General features: G+C 27.0%; 1 protein-coding gene across 2 annotated transcripts in view; it reads right to left on the minus strand.

Moving 5' to 3' along the window:
* LOC119687139 (A-kinase anchor protein 200) overlaps window positions 1-20,508 on the minus strand; it is a 55,448-nt gene extending 34,940 nt beyond the window's left edge. Inside the window, exon 1 of one of the 2 annotated variants that reach the window (XM_038101337.1) lies at window positions 20,290-20,508. The gene's annotated coding sequence lies outside the window, so the exon portion shown is untranslated. Of the gene's footprint in view, window positions 1-2,068; window positions 2,434-20,289 lie in introns of those variants that run through there. The other variant, XM_038101338.1, reaches the window with a different exon arrangement.
* Window positions 20,509-20,769: the final 261 nt, after the last annotated feature.

Below are 20,769 nucleotides of genomic sequence, written 5' to 3' on the forward strand. Positions count from 1 at the left end.
ACACATCACAATTTTTAATATTCACTTAAATTTAATGGAAAAAATTATGTTTTTATGATGATGGTTATGAATATCCCCTAATTAATTCCACACAACTTCGAAAGAAACCCTGACACAAACGGAATGACGATTATTGAAGAACACACGAATGGATATACAATTAAAGAACATATCATATCATATAGTTTATATTATTCTCGATATACTCTCCACTACATTACAAACATTTTGTCAAATTTAACTGTTTCTGTTTAAAATAAAAAAAATTTATATATGAAGTGCTCACATACAAAAGCCTTTCAAAACTATAAAATTTTTAAATTTCAATTTTACGAATTAAAATATATGGGATGACACGCAGTTAATGCTACATCATCTTTTTTAAATTTGTATACTCTTTTAAAATAAATTGATTTGAAATTGCAAATTCTAATAAAGAAGTACTACTATTATCGTTCACGTTCTCGAAAGCATAGCTTTGTAAAACCCATAAAACTAAACGAATCCAAAAATGACGAATCGTGAAATATAAAATTGTTGTTGTACTAGAAAAACTAAAATCATATATAAACATTTTTAAATCAAAAATAACCATTACATTTTGTTCTTTTCTTTTTTTATGAGGCAAGGCAGAATAAAGCTTACCCTGGGGTATTATCTGCTTAAACAACAGAGTTAAGAATTGAACCAAATAATATGGAAGTTCAGAGGTCCTGTTTAGAAATTTTTAAACATAATAGCACTTTAGTCATTTTAAAACTACTTTAGCTGATTTTATTAAAGAATGAAAGATTGGAAGTAGTAAGTTCACTTCCTAACGAAGATATTTATTTATTTATTTTTTTTATGTTGCAAACTTTAATCAATTTTTATGAAGATTTGAATTCGATTTTTACTAGGATTTGTATTCGATTAATTTATACACATTTTTCTTAAAAATTTTGCTTTTTTTAACTAAAATTTAATATTTTTTACTTTTTATTTGAATATTGTTAAGGTTTCAAATTCTAAAAAAGGGTTCTTTTTTAAGTTTTTATTAAAAATATTTTTTTTTGGAAGTTTTTTCTTGTAGTGCCAAATTTTTTATGGTATGGTACTAAATACACTGTCTTCATTATTTTTTAAAACTTATAGAAGCACTTATATTTAAATTTCCTTAAAAAACTGTGGTACAATGAAAACTCTTTTGAACAATCGTTCATTTTCTTTGTGAACCAATTTTTGCCGGGTCAAAGGTTATAAATTTTTTTAAATAATGATAAAAAAAAAGAGACTAAGTTTTAGAAATATTGTTTAACCTATCTTTCAATCCATCCAACATCCATCGTACACAACAGAGGTTGGTGTGCAATAGTAGAGTTTTCACTAATAATATTACAACACCATTGCTATCAAAGAGGAGCGGCTGGGTGAATGTTTCGGAAACACCCGATCGTCACCAAATTAAACCCCCCAAATCAGATTTATAAAAAGAAAAAAAGAAATTATAAATAACATACCTTTATAAATTCTACTTTTATATAATTTTTTTCTTTTGAGTTTTTTATTCTCTCACTGAATATGCAAAAAGCGTTTTGAAATTGCTTTGATACTTGAGTTTTTGTAAGAATTCTTTAAAATATATATTGAATTTGTATTTTGAAACACATCCTATCAACAAATATTTAAAATAAAAATTTTTCAAATTATAATTTTGACGTAAAAAAAAAGTGTCATTTTAAAATTTTTCAAAAAAAAAAAAAATATTTCCTGTTTTTGAAAATTTCAATGTCTTTCAAGTCAAAACTAAAGTTTGAGTACATTCATACCTCTGCGACCTGAACGTACTGTTACAATAGTGCAAACGTGTACTCAATTTTTTTTTCTCAAAGTGTTCCGGTTCTAAAAAAGTGTGGAATTTTGTATTCTACCATATTGAACCAATATTCCTATAATATTTATTACAGAAAAAAAGTGATATTTTGTAGAACTATTAGCATAGCAATGAGTGACATCTTTTTAATAATTCATAAGCAATAGTATTGCTTCCGGTATAACAATAAAAGAATGTTTGTATCTGCACACTTACATGTTAAATAAGTATTTCGCTGGATTTGGTAAGAAGTCAGCTATTGAAGAACTGCACAATACAATTTCCTTGGAAATTACTTTAACTTCTAAAATAAAATATTTAACAATAAAAATTTCGGCTTTAAATTCAACACTTTTTAAAGTTTTAGCACAGCACAACACAGCCAAATGAACTAAACAATGAGAATTCAATTTTACTAAAGAACGAATGATTATGATTGCAACTTTTTTAATACTAGAAACAAAAATATTTTAGATTGAAGTTAGAAATTTTGTTTAAAATTTTTATTTTTTTTTAATTTCAAACGCACACTACTACCGTTTTAATTTCAAAACGAACCGTTAGATTTGAAAGCGCAAAAGCAACTGACATGAATTGCTTTACGCTTCAATATGGTAAGTGGTAGCTTATCTAGCCGAATGTGCAGGCTAAACCCGAGGGTGCTGCCGATTTACTTAATCGTGCAACAGAGATTGTACGAGTAATGGCAAAGTTGTTGAAGGGAGATGATGGCAGTCAGCAACAACTACAAAGCATGCTACGAAAATTATGACGAGGTAACAACGGCATGAGTTGCCACAATAACGACGACTACACTGTGATACAACAATAACAAGAGCAGCAACCTGCATACCGGCAAAGAAATTGTACAATATTACTAATCGCTGTAGCAAAAGTAACGAACGGCAGGCGAATAGTCGGCAATGTGGACGTACGTCGTCTTCGTATTGTAATAATTGTAACAACAGTTGATAACTAATATGCGGGCGGTTTATGCTAAGCGGGTATAAGCAAGCTAGCAAGCAAGCAAGCAAGAGGACAAGGGCAAGCTGCTGATTGCACTTTTTTGACCAACGATTACGCGGCATTGTATAAACAATGGGTATGACATGGGTAAGGCATATAGCATGCATGCATGCAAAATGTTGATGCGACGACATAATAAAAAATAATACACACTAAAGCAAATCAATACACTACACAGGCAACAACAATAACAACAACATAGCAACAAAGTGGCAATGCCAATGGCAATAATTTAATTGTTGCTGTTGTTGTTGTTACGGTTCTTATGTTATTGCAGCAGTAATGTATTTGCTATTGGTGTTGGTAATGTATGAATCAATTTCATAAAAATTTTTTTCATATCTTTTTTCGTCTTTTTTTTTTGATGGTAGTAGGAACATATACATATTGTGTATTTTTTTGTTTTTTGTATTTTGATTTTTTTAAACAATATGTGCACAATTGCAACATAGAGTAGAGTAGTGTGTAGTGGATGGGCGGGTCAGCGACATTCTGTTGCCGCGCGATAACACTACTGCTGCATGTGTCAATTTAAAGCAAAGCGGGCACACTAAATTTGTATATTTACACACACACATATATACACACACACATATATACACACACACATACCAGCAGTTTGTAAAGTGCAAATATCGCATTGTACCAACATATTTATTAATAAAGCTAAATTTAAGTTATTTTCGCAATGGTGACATTATGTCGTGCGTATGGTGCAATAAATTCCAAATGGTAACCTGCTCATACATGCAGCACTCATTGCATTGTATATTTTCGATTTAATAACACTAATTAAAACATAAACAATAATTAAATTATTTTTTATTTAAGGGTAGAAAGTTGCGTTTACTAAAAATATCGCATAAAAAATCAAAAATGAAAATATGTTAATTTATGAAATTAAATTGCATTTTGGGCAGGCGGCAAAACAATTGCAATTGCAATTACTGTACATATGTCGAAACAATTAAAAAACACTGCACACATAAAGTATAATGCATAGACACACATATGTATATACATATTATATTACTTATAATATAACTCTTTTAGTGCTTATAGACAATTTAATATTAAAAGGTTATGACAAAATCCAATAATAATGTTGTGTACCATAATTGCCATAGATACTAACCAGGAAGCAAAAAATATTAAAAAGTGAATAATGGATGGCAAAAGTTAATCGTGATCGCGGAATCTATTTTAGGATGGTATTCACACGACTTTTTTGCTGTTTTTAAACAAAAATTGAATAGAAACATTCGAATAAGAGAATATATAATTTTAAAGGAACATAGGAATATTTGTTCTATGATTGAAATTTAGATAAATTATTGATAGTCTGAACATGACTTTAGTTTAAAGTCGAAATATTGAAAATAAAATAAACAATTAAGTAATTAAGTAATCTACATAGTGACATAGAATATAGTGATATTGAAAGAACATGTTATGGAATGAAAAGTACTGCCCAATTGCGAAGAAAAAAAAATACATTGATATTTTATCAATAAAGTTTAAATTCTATAAATCAAAAAAATTTTTAAATAAATATATTACAAATTATTAAAATATACATTGCTGTAAAGTGTAAATGTAAGATTTTACAGAATATTAAGAAGTGCTCCACACAAAACTAGTATTTAATAATGATTCAAACTTATACTTATTGCAGTCAAAAAACCGGCTGATATGTACAAGAAATTTATACATCGTCTTCTGATGGCGATGGTACTAACCAGAGCAACAAGATATTGTAAAGTGTGGTGATAAGTATATATGAATACTGTGATTATTTAGTCACAAAATTACATTTTAAAAGTAAAAAAAATTAATTTTATTTTTAATAATACATATACTCAGTATTAATATATTAAAAATAATAAAACGCAAAAATAAATAATAAAACGTAAAAATAAATAGTAAATGCAAAAATAGGACTAGCGCACACCTGCCATTAAAAGAATGCTTATTATGACACTCGGGAAGTTTTTATTGTACATGCAAACATAGGTATTATTGTAAAAACATATACACAATATACACATGAAAGTGCACATTGCAACACACACAAATCCATACATTACACTTCATTCTATTTCAAAGATATGTTATTTGCAACTAGAGATATAGAGAGTAAATGTTGTTGTTAAATTTTTCATAGAGCATATTATTTGTAATTAAAATACAAACTTAGAAATACAATTTAAATAATTATGTACATAAAAGCCCAATGGAGCGGAGCTGCAACTAACATTAAATTATTATAAGGTTTGAACTGGTGACAACTCTGTGACGATATGATGTTTACCGACAAATAATCTGATTTAATATAGTGTTATATTTACACGATTAAATCTCTAGTTAGAGTCCTCGAACATCTATATGGAAATACATATTTTGGATCTTCAACTATAGACGTAAAAATTAACGTTGCAACGAAACTGGTAGTTTTGTAAAATTTATGTGTTCATGTAAAAATTATACATTAATTTTCGGCATGTGAGAGAAAAAGCTTCGGAGCATAAGTGCGTGTAATTGAGCAATACGTGTTACTAAATTCTGTAAAATGATGAGTTGAATAGTACTATAGAGAGGCCGAATATGATAGTTGCAGCATTTTAAATAGCTAAAAATACTACAAAACAAAAATGCGCTTCAAACAAGGGGTAAAATAACAAGTGGTAGTAATATTAGTGCTTTATAAAGGCATGTTAACAGTAAAAAGAAGAATCGACAGATAGATAGTTTCACAGCGACCGGGTCTACACATCGGACGATGTGACGTTTAACATTCTCAAAAGGGACTACACAAACAGATCCATGCGGGCTACAACAGTGAATAAATTATACCATCTGTTCCCCATGTCTCTCAAGTGACTAAGTTTTTCCGCCTTGACTCAGGTTGTCATCAATTAAAATCCCATTCACGTTCAATCTATTCTTGCTCCTAAACAATCCTTCTATCCACTCTCACATCTTCTCTCACCTAATGACATCGTACATTTTGAGCGCAATCAATCTTTAATGGCCGTCCTAAAGAAGTAGATAGGTTGTTCCGCCTTGATGTTAGTTGACATCAATTTAAATCTTATCCATCCCCAAACTTCAACTATTGTTTATTCACATTCCAACCCGTGCATGCGTCTGTCTGTGTGTATCCTTATGGACTATAACAATAACAAATCACTTTCTAACCTATGTCTACATATTTGTATCACCTTACACGTTGGGGGTTACCTTAATAAAATAGAATTATGTGATTGTAGAGTCGTTGCAACAGATCGACAAAAATCGAAAGCCTTAACAAAATACCTACCTTAAGAAAATAGTATTATGTGATTGTAGAGTCGTTGCAACAGATCGGTAAAACACTCTTATGCTAAGAGAGAAGAAGATATAAACATGTATCTGACGTTAATACAATCTACATAAATTGCTTGAAATGTATAATAACTCTATCATCGAACATCATACGTATATATCGTATATAGACTTTATTTACTATTATAGACAAAACTAAGAAAATTATGGAATATAACAGCAAGATTACTTGCTTGCGAGAAGAAGAAAAATATCGTTTGCAACTGATACAGATTTCTTTTCTGATGAAATATATACAAACCATATAAAATAAATAAATTTTTAATTTAAATAAAACTTGAAGCATAGTGCTGTTTTATAAAAGTATCTGATTAATCACTGAGCCACAGTCTTATATTTAAAACACAGACAGTTAAGATAAACAAAAATGTTTTTAGACTTAAATGTAATATAAAACTTTTGTTTTTAATATAAATTATTGTTATTAATAAAACAAAAAAAAAAAAAAATAATTGCATATATTTTATTTAATGTCTGTATGTATGGTAAAACGACACAATTTTAGTACAAATGAAAGTTTTGAAGTTGTTGAAGTACTATAGCGCAGTTTATAATACATAATTAAATATGTAGTTAAATTGACATACATGTAAACGAATATATTATTATTTTTATTTTATTTTTTGACACGTTATTAAATAGTTTCTTAATATATTTATGTTCATCTCTATTATTTACATTATTAACATAATAACTCACAGCAACAATAAAGCACAGGCAGACAGTTAAAAAGTTTGACGAATTGATGTTATTTTAAGATAAAAATCTTTAAAATCTTCAAAAGAAAATGTGATAAAGAAAAAATTATGAAGCGTTAAGCTAATAAATTTATATATAAATTTTATAATACATAATAAAATTAATAATAATAATAAATTAAGTAATCAGTTTGTAGCTTGAAAATGTACTCGCATTTGATGACTTCGGATTTTCTTTGTTTTTAAGAAATTGTCTGCCTGCCTTGTTTGTTTGTTTGAGTGTCTTAACCCTAAAGTGCTTTCAACTTTCATTGCTATACTAAATCATTCTATAAGATCTGCTGTGATAAGATTTGATTTGGTGGTTAATGGATTTGAAGAAATCACAAAAAAAAAAAAGAAGAAAATCAGTAAGTTGTTCAAAGTAAACTATGCATTTTATTTATGGAATAAAAATAGTTAAAGGCAATACTCGAATTATGGGTGTGAAGATGCAAGAAAGCAATGAAAATGAAGCTATTAAAAAATAAAAATTTTGAGCGAACATAAAAATGTTCTTTTATATATATATATATATATATATATATATATATATATCTATGAGTATATTTACCTATCAACATAGAAAAATTTGATTAATGAAACGTAGTAATTGTGTTCTTTTTATTTCATATATGTAGGTTTTTGCTAAAAACCGCAATATATACTTTAGGTTTAGTATAAATTTCAAAATATGGTATGTCCACAGATTTGGATTTGTGGGGCAATGTAATTAAAAAAATTTACTAGATATACTGTAGTAAATACTGAAATATTTACAAATAATTTGCTCAGTTAGTCAGCAGTACTGTTTGTGAATCTATATACGTATATAGGTATTGTTTAGTTTTGATTAAATTAAAATAGTAAGTTTTATTGTTATTTTATTAGGTTAATGTGTTGTTCTCCTATTCAATGCATTTACTGTACATAATAAAATATTAACGATTTTTATATATGAAATTAATAGCTTTAACTATTTCAGCCAGATGAACAAGACAACAAAAAAGGATAAATTTGGTATTATGGTATTTGAACTAGCACTCAAAATTGACTCTATTTTCAAAGTTTCAAAAAAACCGTTTACACTGTGATTAAGACAATTTCGTTTAATGTTAGTTTAAAAAAAAAAAAAAACGATCCAAACTACATTTCGTTGAATTGTAGTTTAAAGTATTCGAGTTCATTTTGTGTCCTAATAGTAATGAAATCCATTCCGAAAGCTGTAATAAAAACCAACAGGGTACAGACTTACAAAAGAGAAGAGAAGTGCAATCTTGGTAGATTTGTTGTGCTACACTACTTGAGCTTATGCAAATGGTCTCCATTTTGAAAGAGGTAATCAAATTTTAATAATATTTTCTAAAGCGAAAACATTAATGAAATTACGAAAAACCCAATTTTAATATATTAATGCATTTAATTGTAAACATTTCCACTACATTCATTTACATTAAATGAAATAAAATTGAATTTTTTTAATAGACGAATCAGAATACCAATAAACTTTTTATTTGCATGAAACCTAGTATTGTTACAAGAAATAATAAAATTATTCTTTAAAAGAAAGGTTTTTTGAACAATAATAATTATTATAATTACAATTATGAAATATTTTTTTTTATATTTCTCACCCAAAATGAACATTATAAATCACAATTATTATAATAGAATTATAATAGAATGCAGGCAGAATTTGCCGAATGAATATACCATAAGTTTATTTTTTATTTTATATTTTATTTTATTTTAATTTACCTTTTATTTTATTTAAAAGACATTTATAAGCTTAATGATATATATATTTGTCAATTTTTATAAGCATTGACTTGAAAATTAAAATTACCAATGAATTTTTATATTATTATCCAAATGTTTATCACTCAGTAATATTAAGTTTGGGTGAAAAATATAAGAGTACAAAAAACAATAACAACTATATATATAAAAACAAAACAAAAAATTTGCAATAACAACAATGTTGTCTCGTGTACTACAGTATTTTATTTCAAAAAGTTTTAAACTATGAGAAGGTGATTATTTTGTCCAAAAAGTAGTATGAGAGAAGTTAATTTTTAATTTTAACCGAGACGGAGGATTTTCAGGTAAATTTTAACCAACACTTCATATTTTGTTTAAGATTGAAAATGGACACTATCTCTTAAATGATTGTTTTATTTCGTTGCACTGCTCAAAACTTTAAAAATACCTTTTAAAATATCACTAAATATATAAATTCAAGTTACAGTTAAATTGATTACTAATTTAAAGAATTTTTCACAACAATGTATAGAAATTTTTACAATTTATATTATACCATATATAAATATTATATAATTGATATAATAACGGTCTGTTTTAAAATTAAATCCAATTTTCATGAGAATAATAAATAAAATTGAGATAGCTTACTCATAATTTTCAGGAAGTTTGATGTTCTTTGAAATAGTAAAGTACTATATCAATAATTTTATAAATAATGATAATAAAATCCTCTAGTATTATTCATATCAAAAGTTTGAGTAAGTAATTTTATACATCAAATATATAGGAATGTAAATATTATAGCGAATCAATAGATTAAAAACTGTACACTCATAACAGTTCTAGTAAAATTGAAAATTGCTTAACAACACCTAAAAGAAAGACTAAAAGAAAGAAATGCAAAAAAACGTTTTCTAATCAGATAAATAAACAGGATGATAAGGGAAAAGAATAGGTTCACAATGGTAATCAATCAATTCGCAAATAGAATTACAAATTGATCATGTCTCTAACTTGTGTCATCTATGTTAATAGCCTTATTAATCAATATCTAAGAAGCAGTTTAAGAGTCTGTGAACCTAAGGAATTCCATTCACAACTAATTAACTTGCCTACAGAGCGGATGTTAAAGAACTACAACAGCCTCAAAAATATTTCTTTTTCTTATTTGGCACTAGAGTCTAGTATGAACCTTGGCCTCCCTCAAAAGTACTACAACATGATTTATTATGTCGTCTTTAATTTGCGCCTCTATGGGAACGTGGGTTGATGGGAATAATTTTGCTAACCAGAAAGAGACGCAGAATGACAATTAGGCAATTGGAACCCATTAGAAACAGAACCACAATTTGAAAAAACATGTCTTTAACTATGTGAAGCATTCTAGTTCCAAATATTTAAACCTTACTACCGCCCATATATAAACCTTGTATAACTCTTTATAGAATCATAGTTCTAGAAACTATGTCTTTAACTGTTATAGCTAACGACGTGTATTTATAGTCAACTAACTAATAGTCAACTAATTGTTAAATAACTAAAATTAAACTATGTAGATATAATTTTATTATATAACAGTATTATAAACTTAAACTTATAAGGATTTGTTATCTCTTCGTTGTGTGAATACAATAACTTTGAAAAAAAAATCCTATTTGTCGTGGTAAATTTGTAATTAATTATTGTTGCATTATTATATTACTATGCAAAAAAAATATTTATATATATATATATATTTATAATTTTTACTTTTAAGTGATGCTTTTTTGACCTGAATGGTTTCAGTAATGCATAGAAAACTTTAGAGTTACAAAGTATTTACATACACAGCTCCGATGCACTCATATTATTTAGATGCGCTATATGGTATACTTAGAGCTTATTTTATCTAAAAACATATAACATTAACCGTATTTTTGAACATTTCACAAAATAGTATCTTTAATTTTTGTGTCTAACTATAGATAATGGGATTCACCAATTTACTTCTATCTATAATAGATAGAAGTATGTTTTATTATATGCAAAAAAATTAAAAAAAAAAAAGCTAAAGAAGAGTCTTTGCTCTTAAGTACATTAAGGTGATATCTTTAAAATTTTAAGGAAAATATGAGATTTTGTTCGTATATGAAATGAGATACTTTATATGCGTATAATAAAAAACAGTAAAATATTGCAATGACTTGAGAAAATTACGATAGTCACAGTGAAAAGATAATTGGTTTTTTATGTTTAAAAATCTTTTTCTTAAGTTGTCTTTTAAACAAAGTCAAATTGTTAGACAATTAGACGCATTTGAAGATTTGAATTATCAACTATCTTTAAGCAGAAAAGTAACTTGAAATTCTTTGTTATATGACCTATATATATAAATTTTCACTATCACTTTTGACCTATTACGAACGACAGTCTTCGACTTTTTTCAATATGTTCACCAAAATTATTTACATAAAAAAAAAATACAACAAAATGTAGATAAGAAATCAATTTCTTCGATGGATGAAGAAGGAAGATTATTTTTCTTAAAATTTATTTATTTATTTTTTTTTTTTCGTTTATTTTATATGTAAACAATAGATATAAATACTTATCTGTTGTTTTAATAATTAGAAATATGTATGTATGTACATAGCATAAACACATAAACCAAAATATTTATAACTAATGTTATATTGTTATAGGAACAATATGTCTACATACATACATATTCACAGCAAGAACATACATTGGAGGGTATTTAAATCGTACAAAATTAGCATAGAATTTTTCAATGAAACATTCTGGAAAGATTTGTTTTAAAACATAAAAATACTTTAAAAAAGAAAATAATTAAAAAAGTGTTGTTTTTAATTACTTCGTTAAAATTTGAGTTAAAAGTGCGAAATCATTAAATTGTTAATGCAATAAAATTGTATAAAAAAAAACCAAGAAAATTTGTTTTTGTTTAAGGCGAAGAAAATTTGACTTCAAAAGTTTTGACAGAACGCAATTAATACAAATCAAATCTAGTAAAATGTATTCGATTAAGAGTCTTTATAATAATATATATAGAAATACATATAGAGGGTGTTTCTTACTTTAATGATATTTAGTTTAGAAAATAATTCTTATATGATAATTAAGATACGAAAAAAAACTGTGTAATAGTCTTCTTGGAAAAATTCTTAGTCACTATTTTAGAACTGAGAAGATCAAATATTGTAAAAGTTATGTATCAGTTTTTAGTCTATTAAATATATTTTAATTTATTGTTTAATTTGTTTTCGTAGTTACATGAGTTTGGATTATTGAAAAACTTTTAATGAATTAAGTTTAAAAACGGCATAACTAATCTTTGCATATAAACAAACTTGGCATTATAAAATCAATTTGTATTGTTATTCTGATTAACTACTGATTAGTAGTTTATATTTTATCTTAAAATATATATAATAAAATTTAATAAATATTTACTGTGTATAATATACCGTCCAAGCGGATCTGTAGATTTGCAGTGATTAAATCGCTTTCAAGGTATTTTTCGTAGAATGATTAGTTCAGTTTGAAAGAAAAAAAACTCCTCTGAAGTCATATCTGTTCTATGAGATACCATCGTATTTTTTTGTTTCTATAAAATTAAAACTCCATTAAGAGCAAAACACATATGACTACGTTAAGTAGGATATTTAAAATTTCTCATTTAACCTGTTTGTAGTTTAGCTGTCGAATTGAGATGTGGATTCGTAATAAATCTTTAGTTATTTTAATTTATAAAAGAGATAATATATGCATATACATATATACACAAGTTCAGTTAGGTAAAATAAATATATCGGTTAAACAAATAATAGCAGATAACTAGAACTAACTAAATACTGAATTAACTAAATCAACTCAACTCTTAAAAATATATTGTAATCCCTGAAACTTATAGCAGTACTATGAGCGTCAGAGATTTTATATATTTTAAATACTTTCTGAAAGAGAATAGAGATGACTAGGATTTTTAAAAATTATTTATTAATACTTTAAACAATAAATAAAACAAAAATGATGTTAACAAATTAAAATCATAAAATAAAATTGTAAAAAAGTTGATCTTTAAAATACGACTAAAGTGGTTCAGTTTTATGATTAGATAGTTTGAGCCATTGATTTGGTTTCAAACCTATTTCATATAGCCTATACATCTGTGGTTTCAGGCAGAATCGCTGTTTTGCAAAGCCATAATTCGGTTCATGATTTAATCGAGCGAAAAGGTCGAAGGTTCCTGTTCAAATCCCGTACACAATTTCGTATAAAAATTTGTATTTATTTTTGTATTATTTACAGATTAGATTTGTCGTCATTACTTATAAAGCAAGACAAAAAAAACTAGCTGCCTAGATATCTAACTGAAATTTTAAATTTTAGATTTCTTTCACATAAAATTCAAAATTCATATCCATGAATAACACGTGGCACAACATAATTAAACTACTGGGATGGTAAATTATCTACGGAGAACAGTAACTAGTAGTGCTAGAGGTAGACAGACATCTAAACTACCAGATGCAACAACCACTTCCATAGTTTAAGAGGTGCTGAAATCTTAACCTCACTTTGCAAATTCGTATGCAAATGAAAAAAAATACATTATTCTATATTAAGGAGTCAAGCGTATAGAGTATATGGGCTCACATGGTTTTTTAGGTTTAAAGCGATAATAAAAATTTTTTACAGCCGTTTTAAGTTAGTTGCTAGAGCAAGAGGTGATCTAACGAAGTACGACAAAAGAAAATCGCAGCGCTATTATAATGAATTAATGGAGTAACATGCAAATGGCAACAGAAGTCAGAAAATTTTTTACATTCTACAAAAAAATGAATAAATTAAAAAAAAAATCATTGTATTTCAGAACATGAAGTCTACATATAAATGAAATTTTTAATTTGTTGCTTTTTTATTCAAAAACTTTAATTTGTTGCTTTTTTATTCAAAAACAGAAAACACATTTCACTATTAATGCAGGAAGTCGAAAAATGACAATATCGACTCTATAATTATAATTTGGTTTCAATTCGCAAAATATCTAGTGATTATGAGAAAAAATTATTTATTTCTACTTTGATATTTTATACAAGAATACCTTCTACTCTATGGTAAATGAAGTTTTATTTACAGAAGTACAGCAATAATAAAAAATTTACATATTGTTAATCAGTTCAAAGAATCGAATAGGAACTGATCTACTCGCAATATTTATCTTAATTAGCCCTGTGCGACTTTACCCTCTCAAAAAATGAAATTACTTTGAATTACTTTTTAAAAAATGAAAGTATTTTGTGTATATAAAATTAAAGCCAAAGACGTATATTGAGATCCCCACTGGGATAGAAAGGACACTCGCTGTACTTTTACTAAAATTATTTAGTTTTCCCAAAAAAGAAATTTATAGTAGTTTCTATTTAAGCAAAGGTCTATTTATAAATATGGCTATTGATGAAAAGAGTTTCAAAAATTTATTGGAATCTATATTTTTTATTAACACAACACAAGTGATGAATCTTATAGTTCTATAATTATATTTTCTTTTAAGACAAGTATGCTTCAGTGATCAGAAAAAGTTTTAGTAGCTGATAAAATGGTATATAATTTCTGTATTTTTATTTAGTAAGTAACTTAAGATCTTTATAAGCATATTTTATATTGAAATATTATTACTATATTGGCAATTTTAGCACAAACGACATTAGGACTCACATAATTCACATAGGCCTTGTGTAATACCACAAGGGGGATTCTTAGTACCCTTTATAAAACCAACTGGTTTACATTAAGAATTTAAAAAACTTTGTTATGTAGATTATTATATTTAGATCTGTCAATTGTTCATTGCAGAAATTTATAAAGAGTGGAAGAATAAAGTCACTGAACACAAGTGTTTAGTCGTTTCACCCATGCCTTTATATTGATAACTTTTACAGGAGTCTTTGCTAAGGGTACATAATTAAGTCATATCGAATAATGATCTGTAAAAATTGACATTAGTAGATTGTCAGTATTGCCTGTTGAACTTAAGAGTGTTTGCTTTTTTGTGATATGCTTTTGAACGCAGTTCAGTTTACAGTTTTTTTTACAGTCTTTTTAACAAAATCTTTAAATGAGGGAACTGGGATTTCGCTCCCAGATTTTATGTTATAACATTATCCCAAAAAGCAGCATTTTAAAAATAAGGTCAAAATTTTCCGCAATATCAGCAAAAAAAAAAAAATATGAAACAGTTACAAATATTTTTTTGACTGTGTTTCAATAGGTATGGCTTTTAATAATGATTAAAAATATATATATATATAAAATTGTTTATATATTATTTCTACAATGTCTATGTTATTTTTAAATAATAAAATATCTGATTACACATTAAAATCTGATAGAACACAATATGAATAACAAATAATAATAGAACTATATACCTATACTAAGACGATTTTCGTATTCAAAATCGTTATCTCCTAAATAGAAAACAATTTCTCTCGTAAATGATGAATGTTTTCTTGGGAATGGGTGTGAAAATATTGCTAAGTGCAAAATTTTCGGTAAACAAAACTTGCACTGAAAACAACAATAATTTTTATGTTATTTATCTATAAAATGTTCTGATACTTCTTTTCGAAGTATCTATCATTACGTTTCTTTGTTTTTCTTTGTAAATGTATGACAAATAGTATAAATATACAAAAAGAAACAAAATATTGCAAACTATATTTAATTTTTGTAAACAGAGACTTATAAATTATTAAGTAAAGTAAAGCTGTTTTAAAAACCACAGATTGCATATAAATTTGAATTTGCTTATCTATAATACATGGACATATCTCTACGTATCTACATATGTGTATATATACAGGATTGTGTATATAAATCTCATATATAAGGTATTTATTCTTATTGATAGGAAAGAAATGTGCTCGTAAAAAATCTTTTATTATTTAAAGAAAAGCACAATTTAAGCATATCAGCGCTGCTGTCATAGACATGGGTAAAACCATGCACTTGATAGTGTACCCACCATGACCATGGAATGTGCTGTTTTGTGGATGGATGCGGTCTTTATTATCCACATAATGATTGAACAAAGAATTTACATAGGACACATATGGCTCAAACGAGTACATGTGAAGGCATTTTTATGTGTACGTTCGATAGTACAAAGGAATTTCAGAAATGTTCAAATACTCGAACAAATGATTTCACTTCATGTTCTGCCGCTACAGAAAAACGAAATAAAATTATTTGTGAAATTTCATGAAATGAATGAAATCAAATTGGAAATGAATTTTATTATTGTGCGAAAATTAAATTTGAAAAAATCTTTCAAATTGTGTGGCGGCTGATTATTCATCGTAAGACGAGGAATGTGCCAAATGTTTTTATTGACTGCGGAAATATTAAAATTAATTGAAATGATATGTTTCGATTTTTTTTTTAAATGCGCTTAAAATTAAGTTTTTAATATAATAGAAGCTCAACAACTATATATGTATGTTTAATATTCAATAAATAGAACGCAATTATAGTATATATTTCTAATAATATAAATATACAGTACTTTCTCGATAACGTGAAACTTGTTTTTAATGGGTGCTAGATAATGTAAACACTTTTTTCTCTCTCTAAATTTACTACTCTTAAAAGTAGTAGTAAAAGTAATGGGTTAGTAGTTCTAACGCATAAAGTTTTTAAAGATAAACAAAAAGTTTGGAATTAATTATTTTACACTTTTGATCGAGCATAGTATTATACAGTGAAATATAATAAAGGAACATCTCTCTCAACCATCTAATGTTGATAGTTTCAAGTTTTCATTTTTATTTACAAGGTATGATGTTCTTCTGAAGGTACAAAGACATCTTGAACGGACAGAAATTCTAGTCCGTAAGTATCTATTGCAAATAAATACAATACATAAGAAAAAGATAAACAGATTTATTAATGTTAAGTTAGATTGGAGTGATGGCTTTGTATACCCCCCCTATGACCCTTGTGATAACATGAATATTCACATAAGTTTAATACAATACAATCTTTTTAATGTATATACAATAAATAAAGAAAAACAACACATATTTATGCTAAATTTTTAATATGATGCATATAAGCAATTAAAATGCTCATCAATTATTAAGAGTTTACTTGATAAATATTTTATTCTTTATATTAGTTTATTTTCAGAGACTATTGAGCAAATACCCAGCAGCACAAGTAATACCCTTTTTTGTATAGAATGTGCCTTGATGAGATTAGTGAAGATAGCATGATTGATTAGCGACTGGAATGTCTTAATATAAATTTATACTCTTCATAATATCTTTCTTTCCATACAGAGTAATTTAGTACTGATACAATTTTTTTTTGTTGCTTATTTGGTATCGAAAAAACAGTACTTGTTGTCGAAAAAAAAACACTACTTACTATCGAAAAAAACACTACTTACTATCGAAAAAAAACACTACTTGTTATCAAAATCCCTACTTGGTATTGGAAATCAGTACTTTGTATTGCAAGAAAAGTATTTTGTATAGAAAGAAAAGTGCTTGGTATCGAAATAACTGTACTTGGTATCGAAATATCTGTACTTGATATCGAAAGAAGAGAACTTACTATCGAAAGACAAACACATATATAAGTCCCTTAGCGTATTTATTATTTTTTATATGCAACATATGTATATGACATGCATGCATACAGGCCAGGTCAATTGAACTTGAACTTGAAGAACGTTATATTTCATATACATTTATCATATTATATATATTACAGATGTATATTATTTTTATTATAATGTTATCATTATTATTACATTATATTATTAATATATTATTATGTTATATTATTATTATTATATTATATTATTACTATTATATTATATCATTCTTATTAGATTATACCATTATTAATATTATTATTATTGCTATTAATAATTATTATATTATCATCATTATATTACAATTAGTATTAATATTATAGTATTATTGTTATGTTATTAGTATTATTTATAATTTTATATATTACTATTTATATTTTTATTTATATATTTATTAGTTTTTCATACATACATAATTTATAACATATACGTTCGGTTATATATGTACATGTGTAATATGTTTTATAATTATTATGATAAAATATATATGTATATACATATATATTGTTAAATAATACTTAAGAGTTATATACAATTATTTATGGAGACCTGTAGATAACACCTAGTCGTTTCCATGAAGTGTGGTTGATTATCAATGCAAACCGCAAAGGGCATATAGCGCAGCACAGTGCAAAGTAATTAAATTGACGGGACTCATTTCCATCGTTGTTGGCTTTACAAAAGCTGGCTTGGCATATTGATAGAATTAGTAATATATGATCAGATCACAAATCTAAAACCGACTTACTCTGACTGCATGTAATTCGATGCGTGCTGAGTTTACACTACTCAACAATATACTATTTAATTCTTAATGATCAACAGTCAACAATCACCAGTCAGCAGTCAACATATGCCACATATCATTTAAGAAGAAATGTATTTTAAAACGAAGTAGAATATTTGTATGTATGTATGTATGTAAGTGAGTAGAAATAAGAAGCACAAACCAACATACGTTCAAACAGAAGTGATAAGTGCAACAAATATGCAGAATTGATATCTGTTTTAAACAATTTAATAAAGCAATTGCCTGCCGCACCCAATACTCCTCAACCCTAGAGAGTGTAACAATATAACAAGCTGACAACAACGTATAAGAAATACAAAGGATCGGACAGACAGACAGACAGCAAGTAAGCGAAGAAAAAAAAAACGTAGGCGCAAAAGGCGGTGGCTAATTTTAACTGCGCAGCAAAATTTTAAAATTTTCCTTTATACATTTATTTATATTTTTATATTACAAATGCTTTACTATTTTGTTTTGTTTCATATTATTTTGTTTCGTTTGCACTGCATACTATCAATATACATATTGTAAATAAAATATTGATAAAAATGTATGGAATCCTCCAAAGAGAATTCAATGTTTCCTCAGGTTCATTAGCGTTTACGCATGTGTACGTGTGTCTTATAGCGTATGTGCGTATATACATGTGTGCGTGTATGTGGCTAGCTTAACATATGTGCATAGTACTTCGACAAAACCGAGTAACGTACGGTTTTAATTGCAGCTATAAAACACAAGGGCAATAAAGGCTACATTTGTTAAATAAATAAATATTGACACAAAATATAACTTTACGAATGAGAGCAGAAGTTATGTTGGCTGCAAGAAATGTTTTTAATATTTTTATTTTATATTGCAAAAACAACAACATAAATCTTAGCCTACAAATCAAGTTGCATGATTCGCAAATTAACATTTAAAACAAAAGCCAGGAAAAAAAATACGGTTCTTTAGAAAGGAAGAAAAGTGAAATTTATCACACACAAAATGTATTTTTTTTTAAGCAACAACACTAAAAATCAAACACACTGAAATGAAAGTAACATGTAAAAAAAAAAAATATACATATAAAACAGGAGCTACTTTAGGGAAACAAGGAATAACGAGTAAATATACTCGATGCCAAAATATTTCAAAATTGTAGCGAGTAAAATCAGACAAGTAGAAAATATCAAGAGAGGAAGAATGTAATCATACAAACACGAGTAGCGAATAATCAAGTCAAAGGATAAACGAAAAGAGTAATCAAAAACAGCATGGGGGAGGGAAGAAAAACGAATAGCTACGAACCACAGCCTTGATTAGTTGTCGGTCTTTCAGTTACCGGCAGCAGTAACGACGCTGCGACTGCGAACAGGCACACCCAAACTGAACTCAATCGTACTTTAAATCTAAGCACCAGGAGTCAGGATTGGAATTTGTTTTCTTTTTTTTTTTTTTGTTTAAAGAATATTTTTAAAACAACAGTTATACGCACAGTCGCACTTGCATAAAACACACCCCAACTGAGTGAGTTAAGTCAAAACTTTTAAACATATAAAATTCGTAAAAAAATACATAAAAAAAAATTAAAAACCGCAACTAAGAACGACGCTATGGGCTTTTTACACTTCTCTGATTTCGTCTTCCTTTTATTGGATATTCTTACTATTTCACTTATTTTACACAGTTTCTTTGTCTCTTCCTACCTCAACCTTTTTATGCCAACAGTCCTTTTTTATTTCATTTCATATATATTTTCTTTTGTAACATTTTAACATTCATTTCCGCTTAAAATAGCAGAGTACAAGCATACAATAACAAACACAACATTCAGAGCCAATCAGGTTCCTTTACAACAAATTCAATTATTTTTTAAATTTTTAAAATTAAATTTGAAACGGGCACAGTAGAACAACAACTAAAAAAACCAACACACATTTCGTTATACAGAATTTTGCTTTTGCTCCTCATTGTACCTCTTTGTACATATGTGCATACTTCTTTTTTAACTTCATTTTAAAAATATATGCAAATTTGTGCATTTCGAATATGGCAAATTTCAAATAATTTTAACGTTATTTTCATTTACCTGCTTAGCTTTATTATTTGTTGTATATTCAAAAAAAGATTAACTATCGTTTTTAATTCGTAAAATATTTATCAAAATATCACTTTTCATACAATATATTTATATATAAAAAATTTTAAATAATCCACTTTTTCGATTTTCACCAATTCATGCACAACTTCACTTCATTCGAGACCGAACTTGGAATTAAAATGTCTGATTATATTGAGCGTAAACGAAGAATTGAAAATGTAAACGAAGAATCTGAAACGACCATCGACGCCAACCACACCGGTGCTTGCGACAAAGATACAAATATCTTGAAAAGGGGTTGCCATTGTAACTACAAAACGTAGTATTTGTTAAACAAATAAATACTTATTTATTATAAATATATATATATATATATATATTATAACCGGTAATATTTTGAAGCGAGTACTTCATCAATTTGTCATATATTATTACAATTAAATAAAATAAATGAAATTGCAATTAAAT

The sequence above is a fragment of the Teleopsis dalmanni genome, chromosome X (assembly GCF_002237135.1).
Source record: "Teleopsis dalmanni isolate 2A chromosome X, ASM223713v2, whole genome shotgun sequence".
Classification (NCBI taxonomy): Eukaryota; Metazoa; Arthropoda; class Insecta; order Diptera; family Diopsidae; genus Teleopsis; species Teleopsis dalmanni.